A 13,285-nucleotide genomic window follows, 5' to 3' on the forward strand; every position below is an offset into this window, starting at 1 on the left:
ACTGCACAGGTGAGGGGCGAGGAAAATTAGCTTGTCTGCTCCTAAAGGGGAAGGAGGTCGCTGGGCCCCTCCCTTCCGGAAGCACTCTCCTGGGAGACCTGGGGCCGGACACCTCCCTCCCACCCTTTGGTATGTAAACAATCTCCCCTGAAGCTAGACGGCCCCAGGGTCTCCCTATCCCTGCCTCGTGGGGTCTCCCAGTCCTGGGACTTCACCCCCTTTGATGTCAATGCCTATGGAGACAGTGCTGGGGTCTCCTGACACCTTGGGCTGCACCTGGAGGCCTGGGCCCAGCTGCAGCCATTTGGCCCCCTCCCCACGATCAGAGGAACTTGATCACCCTTTCAGAGGAGAGCAATTAGACAAATGGCTGCAGATCTAATGATCACAGTCACTGCAGGAGGCTGGGCTTTTCCCCTGGGACGCTGAGAAATCCAGGGACCTTGTGTTTCCCAGAGTCAGACCCTATAAAAATGTGCATGCGGACTGCCGGGCCACCAGCCCTTCACATTTCTAGATTTCTGAAACCGGAAGTGCCCTGCTCCTGAAAGAACGGGAAGTGGTTCCAGACAGGACCAAAACAAGAATTCAGGTGAGACCAAAAACATCCGTATAGAAGCCGAAAGTTAAGTCAACAGTTTTAAAATCAGATCCGCCTCCATTCCGTGGAGGACACTGGATCGGGTGATTGTTGGCAGATTAGTAATGAATAGCACCCCACCAGGAAAGAAGCTGCCAGGACGGAGTATGAGCCCCAAAAGTTGGTCCCCAAGAAATAACATGTTGCGTGCTGTCAGCATCTAAGTTTCTCAGAAGGATAGAATTGAGAGTGTAGGGAGATCCTTTTTGAAATTACCCCCAGAGAAACATTACCTGATGACTGTGGAGAAGAAAAATTTGAAGACTAGAAAAGGAGATCCAAAACTTTGTATGATTCAGATTTGAATGATATGCCCCTGAACACAATGAACTGAAACAAAGGATGATGCCTGTTGAATCACAGGTGTCCTTAGGAGGAAATCAAAGGGCACCCACCCACCTTTCATAGCAGGACCCTGCATGAGATTGCTAATATGAAAGAAAATAGGAATATTTCTCTTAAATTTGGCAGCAGATATGACTTTGAACGGCAGAACGATATATGCTGGGGGCCTTGGAGCTGTCCTACTTGGCAATTCTGTTTTGATTTTTTTTATTGTTTAAAGTATGGCATATGTCTTCTTTTCCCCCTACTGACCCTCTCCCACCACTCCCACCCCCGAGGGCAAGCCCCCACTGCCCCAGTGTCTGTGTCCATTGGTTATGCTAATATGCATGCATACAAATCCTTTGGTTGATCTTTAACCACCCCCCCCCCCTTCCCTGGCCCTTGTCTCTGGATCTATTTTTGTTCTTCAGTTTATGTTGATCATTATATCCCACAAATGAGTGAGATCATATGATATTTATTTTTCTCCAACTGACTTGTTTTGCTTATCATAATGCTCTCCAGTTCCATCCATGCTGTTGCACATGGTAAGAATTCCTTCTTTTTTATAGCAGCATGGATGTACCACAGTTTTTCAATCCACTCATCTGCTGATGGGCACTTAGGCTGTTTCCAAATCTTAGCTATGGTGAATTGTGCTGCCGTGAACATAGGGGTGCATATATCCTTTCTGATTGGTGTTTCTGGTTTCTTGGGATGTAGTCCTAGAAGTGGGATTACTGGGTCAAATGGGAGTTCCATTTTTAATTTTTGAGGAAATTCCATACTGTTTTCCACAGTGGCTACACCAGTCTGCATTCCCACCAGCAGTGCATGAGGGTTCCTTTTTCTCCACATCCTCGCCAGCACTTGTTGTTTGTTGATGATAGCCATTCTGACAGATGTGAGATGTCATTGTTGTTTTGATTTGCATTGCTCAGATGATTAGTGACTTTGAGCATGTTTTCACATGTCTCTCAGCCTTCTGTATGTCCTCTTTTGAAAAGTGTCTATTTAGGTCCTTTGCCCATTTTTTGATTGGATTGTTTATCTTCCTTTTGTTAAGTTGTATGAGTTCTCTGTAAATTTTGGAGATTAAACCCTTATCTGAAATAGCATTGGCAAATATGTTCTCCCATGCAGTGGGCTTTCTTGTTTTGTTGATGGTTTCTTTTGCTGTGAAAAAGCTTTTTATTTTGATGTAGTCCCATTTGTTTATTTTCTTTTTAGTTTCCATTGCCTTAGGAACTGTATCGGTAAAGATATTGCTACGACATATGTCCGCTATTTTGCTGCCCATGGAATCTTCTAAGATTTTTATGATCTCCGGTCTTACATTTAAGTCCTTTAACCATTTTGAGTTTGTTTTTCTGTTTTGATGTTTGTAGAATATCTCTCAGAAGAGATAATTACTCTTTTAAGATAATAGACAAAATAAGGAATCGGTCAGCTATAGATACACTGTGCCTTTCTTTAATGCTTTTTAAAAATATATATTTTTATTTATTTTAAACAGGAAGGGAGAGGGAGAGAGAGAGATAGAAACATCAATGATGAGAGCAAATCATTGATGGGCTGCCTTCTGCACGCCCCCTACTAGGGATCGAGCCCGCAACCTGGGCATGTACCCTTGACTGGAATCGAACCCGGGACCCTTCAGTCTTCAGGCCAATGCTCTGTCCACTGAGCCATACCAGCTAGGGCTCTTTAATGTTTTATTTCATCGTAAACTTTGGTTTCTTTTTGTGGTTTTTGTTTGTTTGCTTTTTGTTTTATAAGAGAAAGCTTATTTAGGAAGTCACAGAGGTAGAAGAAGGGAGCGGTCGAAGAAATGGGCTCAGGAAACACGTTGCAGAGGCCACAGAAGGGCCCTTGGAGCTTCGGAGAGAGAGAGGCCAGGAAAACAGCCTGGGGGAGGGAGCGGGCAAGGCGCTGGCGGGATCCACAGAACGCTGCCTACGCCTTAGTTTCTGCTGAAGTTTCTGCTGAAGTTTGCTTAATCTCTTTGTGTTCCTCGGACGAGGAAGCTGCCTGTGTGCGGTGTCTTCAATAAACTTTCGGAGATCACATTCAACTCAGTGTTTCATGCCTTGCACTTAGCACAGAACCGCTGTTCTCAGGCCACTGGAATGTCTGTGAATGATAGCCACGACGTCCCCTATGTGGTCATTGGGCCTTTATTGGGCTTTGACCTTTAGTCTTGCTGTTGCTCAGATTTGGTTTGTTTGTGACCTAGATGTCCCTGTTCGGTCAGCTTCTGCTGCTTCCTTCCCATTGGACGCCGTGTCTCGCTTTCTTGGTTCTGGCCTTACATTCCTTTTCTTATTATTTTATAACATCTTAGATTTTTATGGTTATGGACATTATATATGCATGTACCTATACTTTAACTCTTGTTTCTTTTGATGCCTATAACACACACACACACACACATCCTATATAATAAAAGCCTAATATGCTAAGTGTCTGACCGTTCATTCGACCGTTCGACCAATTGCTATGATGTTCACTGACCACCAGGGGGCAGACACTCCAACTGATAGGTTAGCTTGCTGCTGAGGACATGCCCTGGAGCCCTCCCAAGGTCCCTACCCGGTCCCCAATCATGCACCGGTGGGGTCCCTCAGCCTGGCCTGTGCCCTCTTGCAATCCGGGACCCCTCAGGGGATGTTGGAGAGCCAGATTCAGCCCGATCCCCACAGGCCAGGCTGAGGGATCCCACCTGTGCACGAATCCATGCACTGGGCCTCTAGTACATATAAAATCTCCCTAGGCATTGAAAGGAGTATTTTTTGCTTTCTTTTATTTGGGCTCCTGCAGAATATTTGGTACTTTCCTATATTCACATTGTGGAATAGATTTTGGGGGATAGTCCACGGTTTTATAACTTTGGGACCACTAGTCTTCATAATCCCCTTAAAATGTATTCTACCCAAATGGTCACGCCATTTTTTCAAGAATATTGTCTATCTAGAAGCTTGGAGTAGGTTGTAATTCTGTGCATTTATAATCTGAGCGTTTGGATTCTTCCACGGAAGTGGGATTTGACAGCATAACAATACATACCAAGTGAACTATCTAAGCATACAACCTAGCCTATGTCTTTACTTACTAAAGCAAAATATTTTTATTTAAGGATTATTTTTCCCCTCTCCAACAACTATTCTTGCAAGGCTTTCACCTCCCGGCGGAATCTAGAAAAAAAATTAATGGTGTTTATATTGATCTATACATTGATTTCAATGGTTGAGGAGCAGTTTAGCTGACAAAGTGAAAAAAAAAAAAAGGAAAAAAATTCCACCTGAAGCACATTATTTGAACAAAAGAAATGATTCCTATCAAATTATACGTATAATTCAATGATCTGCTTTAATGTGACTTTTCTGGTTCTGAACCAAACCCAAAATAGAATACTAGGCGCAGTGGGTGGGGGCACAACGCTCACACAAGGGAAGTGCTTGGACAACCGGGATAAGAAGTGACATTTTTTAGCTGAGCCTTTGTTGTGTGACATCAGCTCATCGAGTTGACAGGCCCATTAATCAAGGGACACTTCCATCCCGCAAGCTGGAACGACAGGCTTCCCGAGCCGAGTGTTCATTATGGGAAAATAACTCACATGGAAACCTCGAAGCCGAGCGCCCTTATCAACACGACGGAGGCAATGACGGTGACACTGACATCCGGGGAGACGCGGGATTTCCAAATGGAATTTCAGGACAAAAAAAAAAATGGGGCGTTTGGAGAAGAGGAAACATTTACATGTCAATGGGTGCCAAGGCGGAAGGTAATTTTCACTATCACCTATTACATTTTAAATCACCGTGAAATTAACTGCAGAGCTTTCCTTGTTCGGATTGTGTGAGGAAGCTGGTGACTGCGCACTGGGCTCACGGACCCTCCTCCCAGAGTGCCCTGGCTGCCGACGGAAGCATGATTACACGTTAGCATTTCTATTCATTAACGTTGGTTAAGTAAATGAGAGGGAGCCAAATACACGGTGATGGGAGATGATGTGACCTTGGGTGGTGGGCACACAGTGCAATATACATACAGATCATGTGACATGGAAATGTACACGTGAGAGCTACATGATCTTATTAGCCAATGTCACCCCAATAAACTGAATAAAAAAGTTGTCTCTCAGCTCTGTATGTCTGACACTCTTTTTGAATTTGCCAGATAAAAAAAAGAACATATTCACCCTAACCCAGGGGTGGGCAAACTTTTTGACGCGAGGGCCACAATGGGTTCTTAAACTGGACCGGAGGGCCGGAACAAAAGCATGGATGGAGTGTTTGTGTGAACTAATATAAATTCAAAGTAAAGGAGCGGAGGGGAGAGCAAGAGAACCGGATAGAACAGCCGGATCTGGCCCGCGGGCCGTAGTTTGCCCAAGGCTGCCCTAACCGGTTTGGCTCAGTGGATAGAGCGTTGGCCTGTGGACTCAAGGGTCCCAGGTTCGATTCCAGTCAAGGGCATGTACCTTGGTTGCAGGCACATCCCCAGTAGGGGGTGTGCAGGAGGCAGCTGATTGATGTTTCTAACTCTCTATCCCTCTTCCTTCCTCTCTGTAAAAAATCAATAAAATATATTAAAAAGAAATTCCTCCCATTAAAAAAAAAAAAAAAAAGAACATATTCTTCTTTATGTAACTGTATTCGGCTTAAAAGAGGTGCTTACTAGTCGAGCCCCGTCAGCATGGGTCAGTGGTTGAGTGTTGACCTTTGAACCAGGAAGTCACCGTTTGATTCCTGGTCAGGGCACATGCCCGAGTTGCAGGCTTGATCCCCAGTGTGGGGTGTGCAGGAGGCAGCCAATCAGTGATTCTCTCTCATCATTGATGTTTCTATCTCTTTCTCCCTCTCCCTTCCTCTCTGAAATCAATTTAAAAAAAATAAAGCTTACTGGTTGAGGCATAGATTTAATGGCAGGTGGAACATAAAAATCAGGCCCAGACCTGCCTCACAGTCCATCACTCATAACTGGCTGCATTCTTTTACGCTGCGACAGCCTGAGACGCCAGTGCTCGGAGACTCACCCCTTCCTTCAGACCTCCCACTGGATTCTGATTCCAGTCAGAAAAGCGCCGATGTGTTTTTCCTTCTGTAGTTTCTGCTCCTTTCAAACACGTCTTGATAAATTTCCCAAGACAGAGAATCTAGGGGTGATATGTGTTGGTAATCTCGGTTTCTCCTTTGTCTCTGCGTGCACATTCTTTTTTTATTGATTTTTTACAGGGAGGAAGGGCTAGGGATAGAGAGTCAGAAACATCGATGAGAGAGAAACATCGATCAGCTGCCTCCTGCACACCTCCCACTGGGGATGTGCCCGCAACCAAGGTACATGCCCTTGACCGGAATCGAACCTGGGACCCTTCAGTCTGCAGGCCGACGCTCTATCCACAGAGCCAAACCGGCCAGGGCTCTGCGTGCACATTCTTGTCAAGTGGCCTTATTTTTGGTCCAGGGAAATGGTCCAGTTTCAGTGTTATATGTGTTTCTGGGGCATGCAGTAATGCTGAATGCATAGGTAAGGCTTCGATCAATAGTCACCAAGACCCTACTGGACCCCAAGGAGGTATCCTATATAATAAAAGGATAACATGCAAATTGACCGAATGGCAGAACAACTGGTCGCTATGACATGCACTGACCACCAGGGGGCAGATGCTCAACGCAGGAGCTGCCCCCTGGTGGTCAATGCACTCCCACAGCGGGGGAGCGCCACTCAGCCAGAAGCCGGGCTCACAGCTGGCGAGTGCAGCAGTGGTGGCAGGAGCCTCTCCGCCCTCCACGGCAGCGCTAAGGAGCAGCGAGCAGGCGGGAGGTAAGAAGCGAGGGGTCCCAGACTGCGAGAGGGATGTCCGACTGCCGGCTTAAGCCTGCCCGGTGAGTGAGCCTAAGCTGGCAGGCGGACATCCCCTGAGGAGTCCCGGACTGCGAGAGGGTGCAGGCCAGGCTGAGGGACCCCCCCTCAATGCAATAATTTTGTGCACCGGACCTCTAGTGATGTATAAGAACAGGTTTATATAGCCATGTGCTCGATGCAGGTTGCTATTATTTGCTAATATAATTAAGTACCACATGGCATCTCCCTTGAGAGGTGGTGTAAATGTAGGGCTGATATGCCTCCCTCCCCCCCACCCCAAAGGCCCTATTTACTTAAGCGGCTATTTAGCACCCACCCTTTGCCCAGAAAGTGGTCTCAGGAGCACGGCCCTGGGGGACAGATTATAGCAAAAACAGTGTCATTCTCCTTCAGAAAATGTTCAATTTTAAAAAAAAATTATTTGTTCATTTGATTGGCTGACTCTTATTTTGGGCAATTAGAAAGTCACTTAGAAATCAAATATCAGGTTAATAAAAATTTTAGGTCAGTTTTAATGGAACTTATTTAGATACAAGCATTTTGTGACTATTTTGCCGCTTCTCTCTGAAGCCTCCTTAACATTTTCCATAGTGTTAATTGGCCATAGGTGGATTTTTAACATTTCTTATCACACCCTGGTGAAGGTTTATAAAAAAGGAATTTGAAAAATACATATATGCTCTTAATTAAATACTTGATTTGTAGCTTTATTGGATTATTAGAATTCTGTGGGTTAGGTTTTTCTTTTTTCTTCTTGTTTTAATTTTTTTTTAATTTTCTTTGTGCAATAGGTTCTTCAAAATGACATTTTCTCCCGATGAGGAGGTTTAATGGGGATAACACAGGAAATTGATCAGAGAAGGAGAGGACCACAGGACACAGCAACTACAGCTGCCTTTCCAAGCGCCAGGCGTCCTCATTGGCCGCTTCCTACAGGCGCTGAGGTTCATCAGTTACTTATCAGGAGGATAAAGGACTCAAAGTCACTGAAGTTAGGCCTCTTGGTGTAAGTCCACATGTGGCCTAATTCTACCTCCTCCTAATATGTTGAAGCTTGGGGTTTCCTCCTGTTTACCCATCCCACTCCCCACTTTTCTCCCCACTGCTGCTGTGCCTGTTTACCACTAGATGGCGCTAAGACTCGGGTTATAGCTGCCAGAAGCTGGGAGGGGGCGGAAGCAACTGGTGAGCCTGGAGCCCAGGGGCTGGACTGGATGAACCCTTCAAAGCTCATCTGAGCAGCACATTTGCTTTACAAATGAGGGAACAAATTCAATAATTTGTTAGAGTCCCATGGAACTTTCCCCTCCTCCCCTTCCTCCCCCCTCTCCTCCTCCTCCTCCTCCTCCTCCTCCTCCTCCTCCTCCTCCTCCTCCTCCTCCTCCATCTCTCCTTCCATCTTGTTTGTTAACAGCTCCCAGTGTAGCCTCATCATCTGAGAAGGAGCCCAGGAAGAAATATAGCTCAAAGGGACGCGCTCAGATCTGCTTTGCAGAAAGAGCTCTCTAGCAGCTGCAGAGTACCATTCATTCATTCATTCATTCACTCATCCATCCATCCATTCATTCACTCACTGATCCACTGATCCATCCATCCATCCATCCATCCATCCATCCATCCATCCAAGAAGCAGTTTTCAAATATGTACTTTTTGCTTTGCACAGCACTAGGTACCAAGAATTAAAAACAAATAAAACAGCCTGGCCAGTGTGGCTCAGTGTTTGAGCGTCGACCCATGAACCAGGAGGTCACAGTTGATTCCCCGTCAGGGCACATGCCTGGGTTGTGGGCTTGATCCCCAGTGTGGGGTGTGCAGGAGGCAGCCAATTAGAGATTCTCTCTCATCATTGATGTTTCTGTGTTTCTCTCCTTCTCCCTCTCTGAAATCAATAAAAAAATATATTTTTTAAAAATGAAACAAGGGCCTTAGGGACTCACATTTTCTTAGGGTATGCAGAAATGAAAAAAAAAATCGCACCCTACATCAAAGATGCTGCAATAGAGGTGACTGGCTATAGGACACACTGGTCACTTGGAGGAATTTGAAACTAGCTGTAGGAGGCATCGAAAGGGGAGTTTTCGGTGAGATAACCTTAGAGGCTGAAGGACACGTGGGGTCTGGGAGGCTGAGACATGGGAGGAAGGACTTCCAGGCGGAGAAGAGAAGGGCTCGCTGGAGAGCAGCTGGTTGTGGCAGATGTCCAAGGGCACTGGGCAAAGGGGCGGCTGCGATCTGGAAGAAGGGAACAGATTGGGAAGGTCTCGTCCACGGCGTTACCCTTAGGAATGTACCCTTTATTCTGAAGGCCCTGGGACGGCCCGGGAAGAAGTCCTATATCCCAGAAGATGGCTCGGACTGATGGCTTTTCAGAAACAGCACCCTGGTGGCTGCGGGGAGGCTCAGGGGCAAGGAAGGCTCCGGCTGGAGGCTGGTGTCACGGAGCAGGGCCAGGTGGGGGTGGGGCAGTGGGGACAGGAGAGGAAGGCGTGTGGGTGAGAGATTTCAGGAGTGGAAGCAGCAGGCTTCTCTCTGGCAAGCAGTGGTTGGGACTGTAACCAGTGTCCTTAGACGGCTGTCCTGATTCCAGTGCTTGACTCACTTATAAAGCATTGAAAAAAATTAAGTTTTAAAAAATTATATATTGTTATTGATTTCAGTGAGGAAGGGAGAGGGAGAGAGAGAGAGAAACATTAATGATGAGAGAGATTCATGGAGCGGCTGCCTCCTGCATGCCTCACACTGGGGATTGAGCCCGCAACCTGGGCATGTGCCCTGACCGGGAATTGGACGGTGACCTCCTGGTTCATAGGTCGATGCTCAGCCACTGAGCGATGCTGGCCGGGCAGAAAAATTAAGTTTTAACTAAATGCATATGTTACTTGGATAGCACCTTTGAAATTACTTTTAAAGTAGAACTTCACGGCATTGCAAGTGGCGGTAGATCAAATCTTCCAATAAAGGAACCCCTCCCCCTACACATGGGATCTCCAACCCACCTCCCTGTGCCCGCCCTCAGCGCTGACTGGTGAGGGTACTGAAGCAGCAGCCCTCTCCTTGGCACCCTCCCCATCCTCCTCCTGTCCTGGGACATGTCGCTGCCGGGCTCCTTCCCACTGTCCAAGTTCTTTGTCCCCAGAGCCCTCTGCTTCTGGCTGCCTCCACGGATGATGGCTAAGGACATTACTTCTCCCTCCAGGACCCGGTCCCCAAGACCAGCCTGGAGTGGCCTGCTGTTGGGGGGCGGGGGGCGGGGGGGAGTGGTGCCTCTCCTTGGAGCTGGAAGAGTAGCACTTGGGGGGCTGTTGAGGGGCACTCCTTTGAATGCCCACTTTTCCCTGGAGGACCTTGTCTTTGTAAGAATTTCCAAGTCCAGAACCACCCTGCTTTCCTTTTGTCCCCCTCGGGTACTAATCACATCTGTGATGGCTATGCATGTCGGTGGCAACCCAAATGAAAATTTCTGAGCGTTGGATTGTATTGCAAATGTATCCCCAGGACTGTGTGTGCAGAGAGGTACAGCAAAGTCCTGGGGGAACGAGGTCCCTGGAGATGTTTTAAGCACGTGGTCACTTCTTTGTTTTGTCTTCATTGATGTCCAAGTTGGGGGTTTTCTTGGAGAGGTAATAAAGGCTCCCATTTCCTGAGAGCTTCCCACGTGCCTGGCAGTTTTAGAATTTTGTCTGCAGTCCTCCAGGGTCCTCCCCTGCCAGGAGAGCCTGGCTCAGCTGTCCTTCTTGGCTTCCCACGGCCCCTCCAGAGCCCCCCTCTGTGCCAGCTCAGCATGGGGCTCAGCACAGGAAGCTGCAACTCAAGCCAGGGGCTCTGTTTCTTTACTGAGGTATCTATAATAATAAAAGCGTAATATGCTAATTAGACTGGGCGTCCTTCCAGACGTCCTTCCGGATAAAGCCAGGGCTGCGAGGGAAGCTTGAGTCCTGGGTGCCTGCCAGCGGCCGGAGTGAAGCCCAGATCCCGGGTGCCAGAGGGAAGCTGGTGCCGGCAGCCAGGGGAAGGAAGGCCTACTCTTGCATAAATTTCATGCATTGGGCTTCTAGTCTATATATATAAAAGCCTAAGTGGCTGGCCGACTGGTAGGTATGATGTGCATTGACCACCAGGGGGCAGATGCTCAATGCAGGAGCTGATGAGTGACAGGTCATGTGTTTTGAAATGAAACCAATAGTTCAGTTTTTAGTTACCCTCCCCACTGTAGCTGTCTTTAGGGGGTGTGTGTGGGAGAATCATGCTGTAAAGGTCAAGTGGACCACATAGCCTGGGGGCTGTGGCAGCTCAGTAGGAGTGGATGGGCCCCCTGGTGGAGTTTCTGAAAATCGCTGTAATTAGTATCTAATACCCTTTTTACTCCCAACTGAAGTCATTCATGCCATTTGAACTGCTCTAACTACATTTCGGGGGTGGCGGTGGGGGGATGGGGCAGGAATGCAGCCTTTTTTTAGATTTGGAAGTGGAAACAGGGAAAAAGAAGCAGAGAATATACGTTAGTAAACGGTCTACTTTGGGGTGTGGAAAAGAAGTGTTTTTAGCCGAGATGTTTCTGGATAGGCTCTGTCCTCTTGGGGACCAGGCCTTTGATACTGTCTTTGCTGCCCAGCGCAGGGGAAGCTGTAGGGCAGTCAGCTTCAAGGAACTCCAACGCTGACTTCTCCAGAATAGAAACGGACTCTTCAGAAATAGACAGGTGGATATGGTCCTACGTGTTATTTTAAGACACTAGGAGTGTCTTTTTTGTTTAACTTCTTTTTTTGAATATATATATTTTTATTGGTTTTAGAGAGAAAGGGAGAGGGAGAAAGAGATACAAACATCAATCATGAGAGAGAATCGTCGATCGGCTGCCTCCTGCACGTCCCACACCTGGGATCGAGCTCGCAACCCAGGTATGTGCCCTGACTGGGAATCGAAACATGACCTCCCGGTTCATAGGTCGACGCTCAACCACTGAGCCAGGCCAGCCGGGCTGCTTACTTTCTTTTGTCATAAAACCGAAGAATACGTCATAGGATATTTTCTACGCATTTGTCCGTCTTGATACACATGGAATTAAATTTGCTTTGAGAATTCAAAGAGGTGTTTTCATTTAAATTCATGAAGGGAGGGGCGGGTACAGAAAGGCATGCTTGTGAATGAGTGAACAATAGTAAGTAAACGGCATTTAATTACACACGTGGAACAGATCAGCGGAGAGAGACAATGCTGGCGGCGTCATGTGCATTCTGTTTTTCTGTGAGTGGCACCCGAAACTTACATCACATGCCTTTCTGCTATTGAAGTGTGACAGGAAGGAAATAATAGAACAAGTGAGACAGAAAGCAAAAACAACCCAAATGAAAGCTTAACACTGGCTTCAGCAGCCTCTGTGTTCTGGGAAGAGACGGCTTCTCCTAGGGGGCAAAGTGATCTTTGCCCTGGGGAGACATTTTTTTTGGGGGGGGGAAGACATTATTGAGGGGCCTTTGGATGGGCAACAAGGCTCTGGGACAAAAATGGGTACATTTCTCTGCTTACTAAGTATCGGGAAATTTGCAAAGGGAGAGAGGATGTTGGGAAGGGGCCTAGGAGACGTTGGGAAGTGAGAAATGAGAGAAGAGGCTCAGAAGGCCAGGGGGAGGTCAGGGGACTCGGAGCAAGGCTATCTCAGGAGGGAGGGCTGGCATCTTAGGGATGGTGATGCCTGACCTCCAAGTTCACTGTTTTCTGGGGAGGTTGGCAACAACCAGCAGCAGATGCCATTCCTTCTGGGGGTCCTTAGAAAGACACACAGCACCCGGGGAGAGTGGCCTGCGTCGCTCTACCTTTAAACGAAAGCCCTGACACACCTTTCGCGGATGGATTTTGTGATGTGTGGTCAGTTACCAGCGTTACTAATATCAACACATCGGGCTCATTGGTGTCGGTAGTGCTGACCTCGTCCCATGAGTCGGGAGGTGTCCCTTTTCTTGTTGGAAGAGATTGTGAAGAACTGGTAGCGTAACTTCTCCAGATAGTTGGTAAAATTCACCGTGAGACCCTCTGGGCCTGGACTGTTCTTTATGGAAAGGATTTGACAATGAATTCAATTTTTTTTACAACAGTTATAGGACTGTGTAGTCTATCCATTTCTTCTTGGGTGCATTTTAGTCATTTGGGCTGTAAGGAATTGGTCCATTTCATCTAAGTTGTCAAATTTATATGTGTAGAGTTATTTGTAATACTTCCTTAGTATCCTTTGATGTGTTTGAGGGTTCTAATTGCAGCCACTCTTTCATTTCTAATAGTGGCAATTTCTTTTTTTAATGTCATTGATTGATTGATTGACTTTATTGATTTTAGAGAGAGGAAGGGAGAGAGATCGATGTGAGAGAGACACCTTGATGGGTTGCCCCTCTCATCGCTTTAAGGGGAATGTAGAAATCTTTTCACCATATACGTTCCTTCACTCTCCCCTC

Source organism: Plecotus auritus (assembly GCF_963455305.1).
Source record: "Plecotus auritus genome assembly, chromosome: 10".
Lineage (NCBI taxonomy): Eukaryota > Metazoa > Chordata > Mammalia > Chiroptera > Vespertilionidae > Plecotus > Plecotus auritus.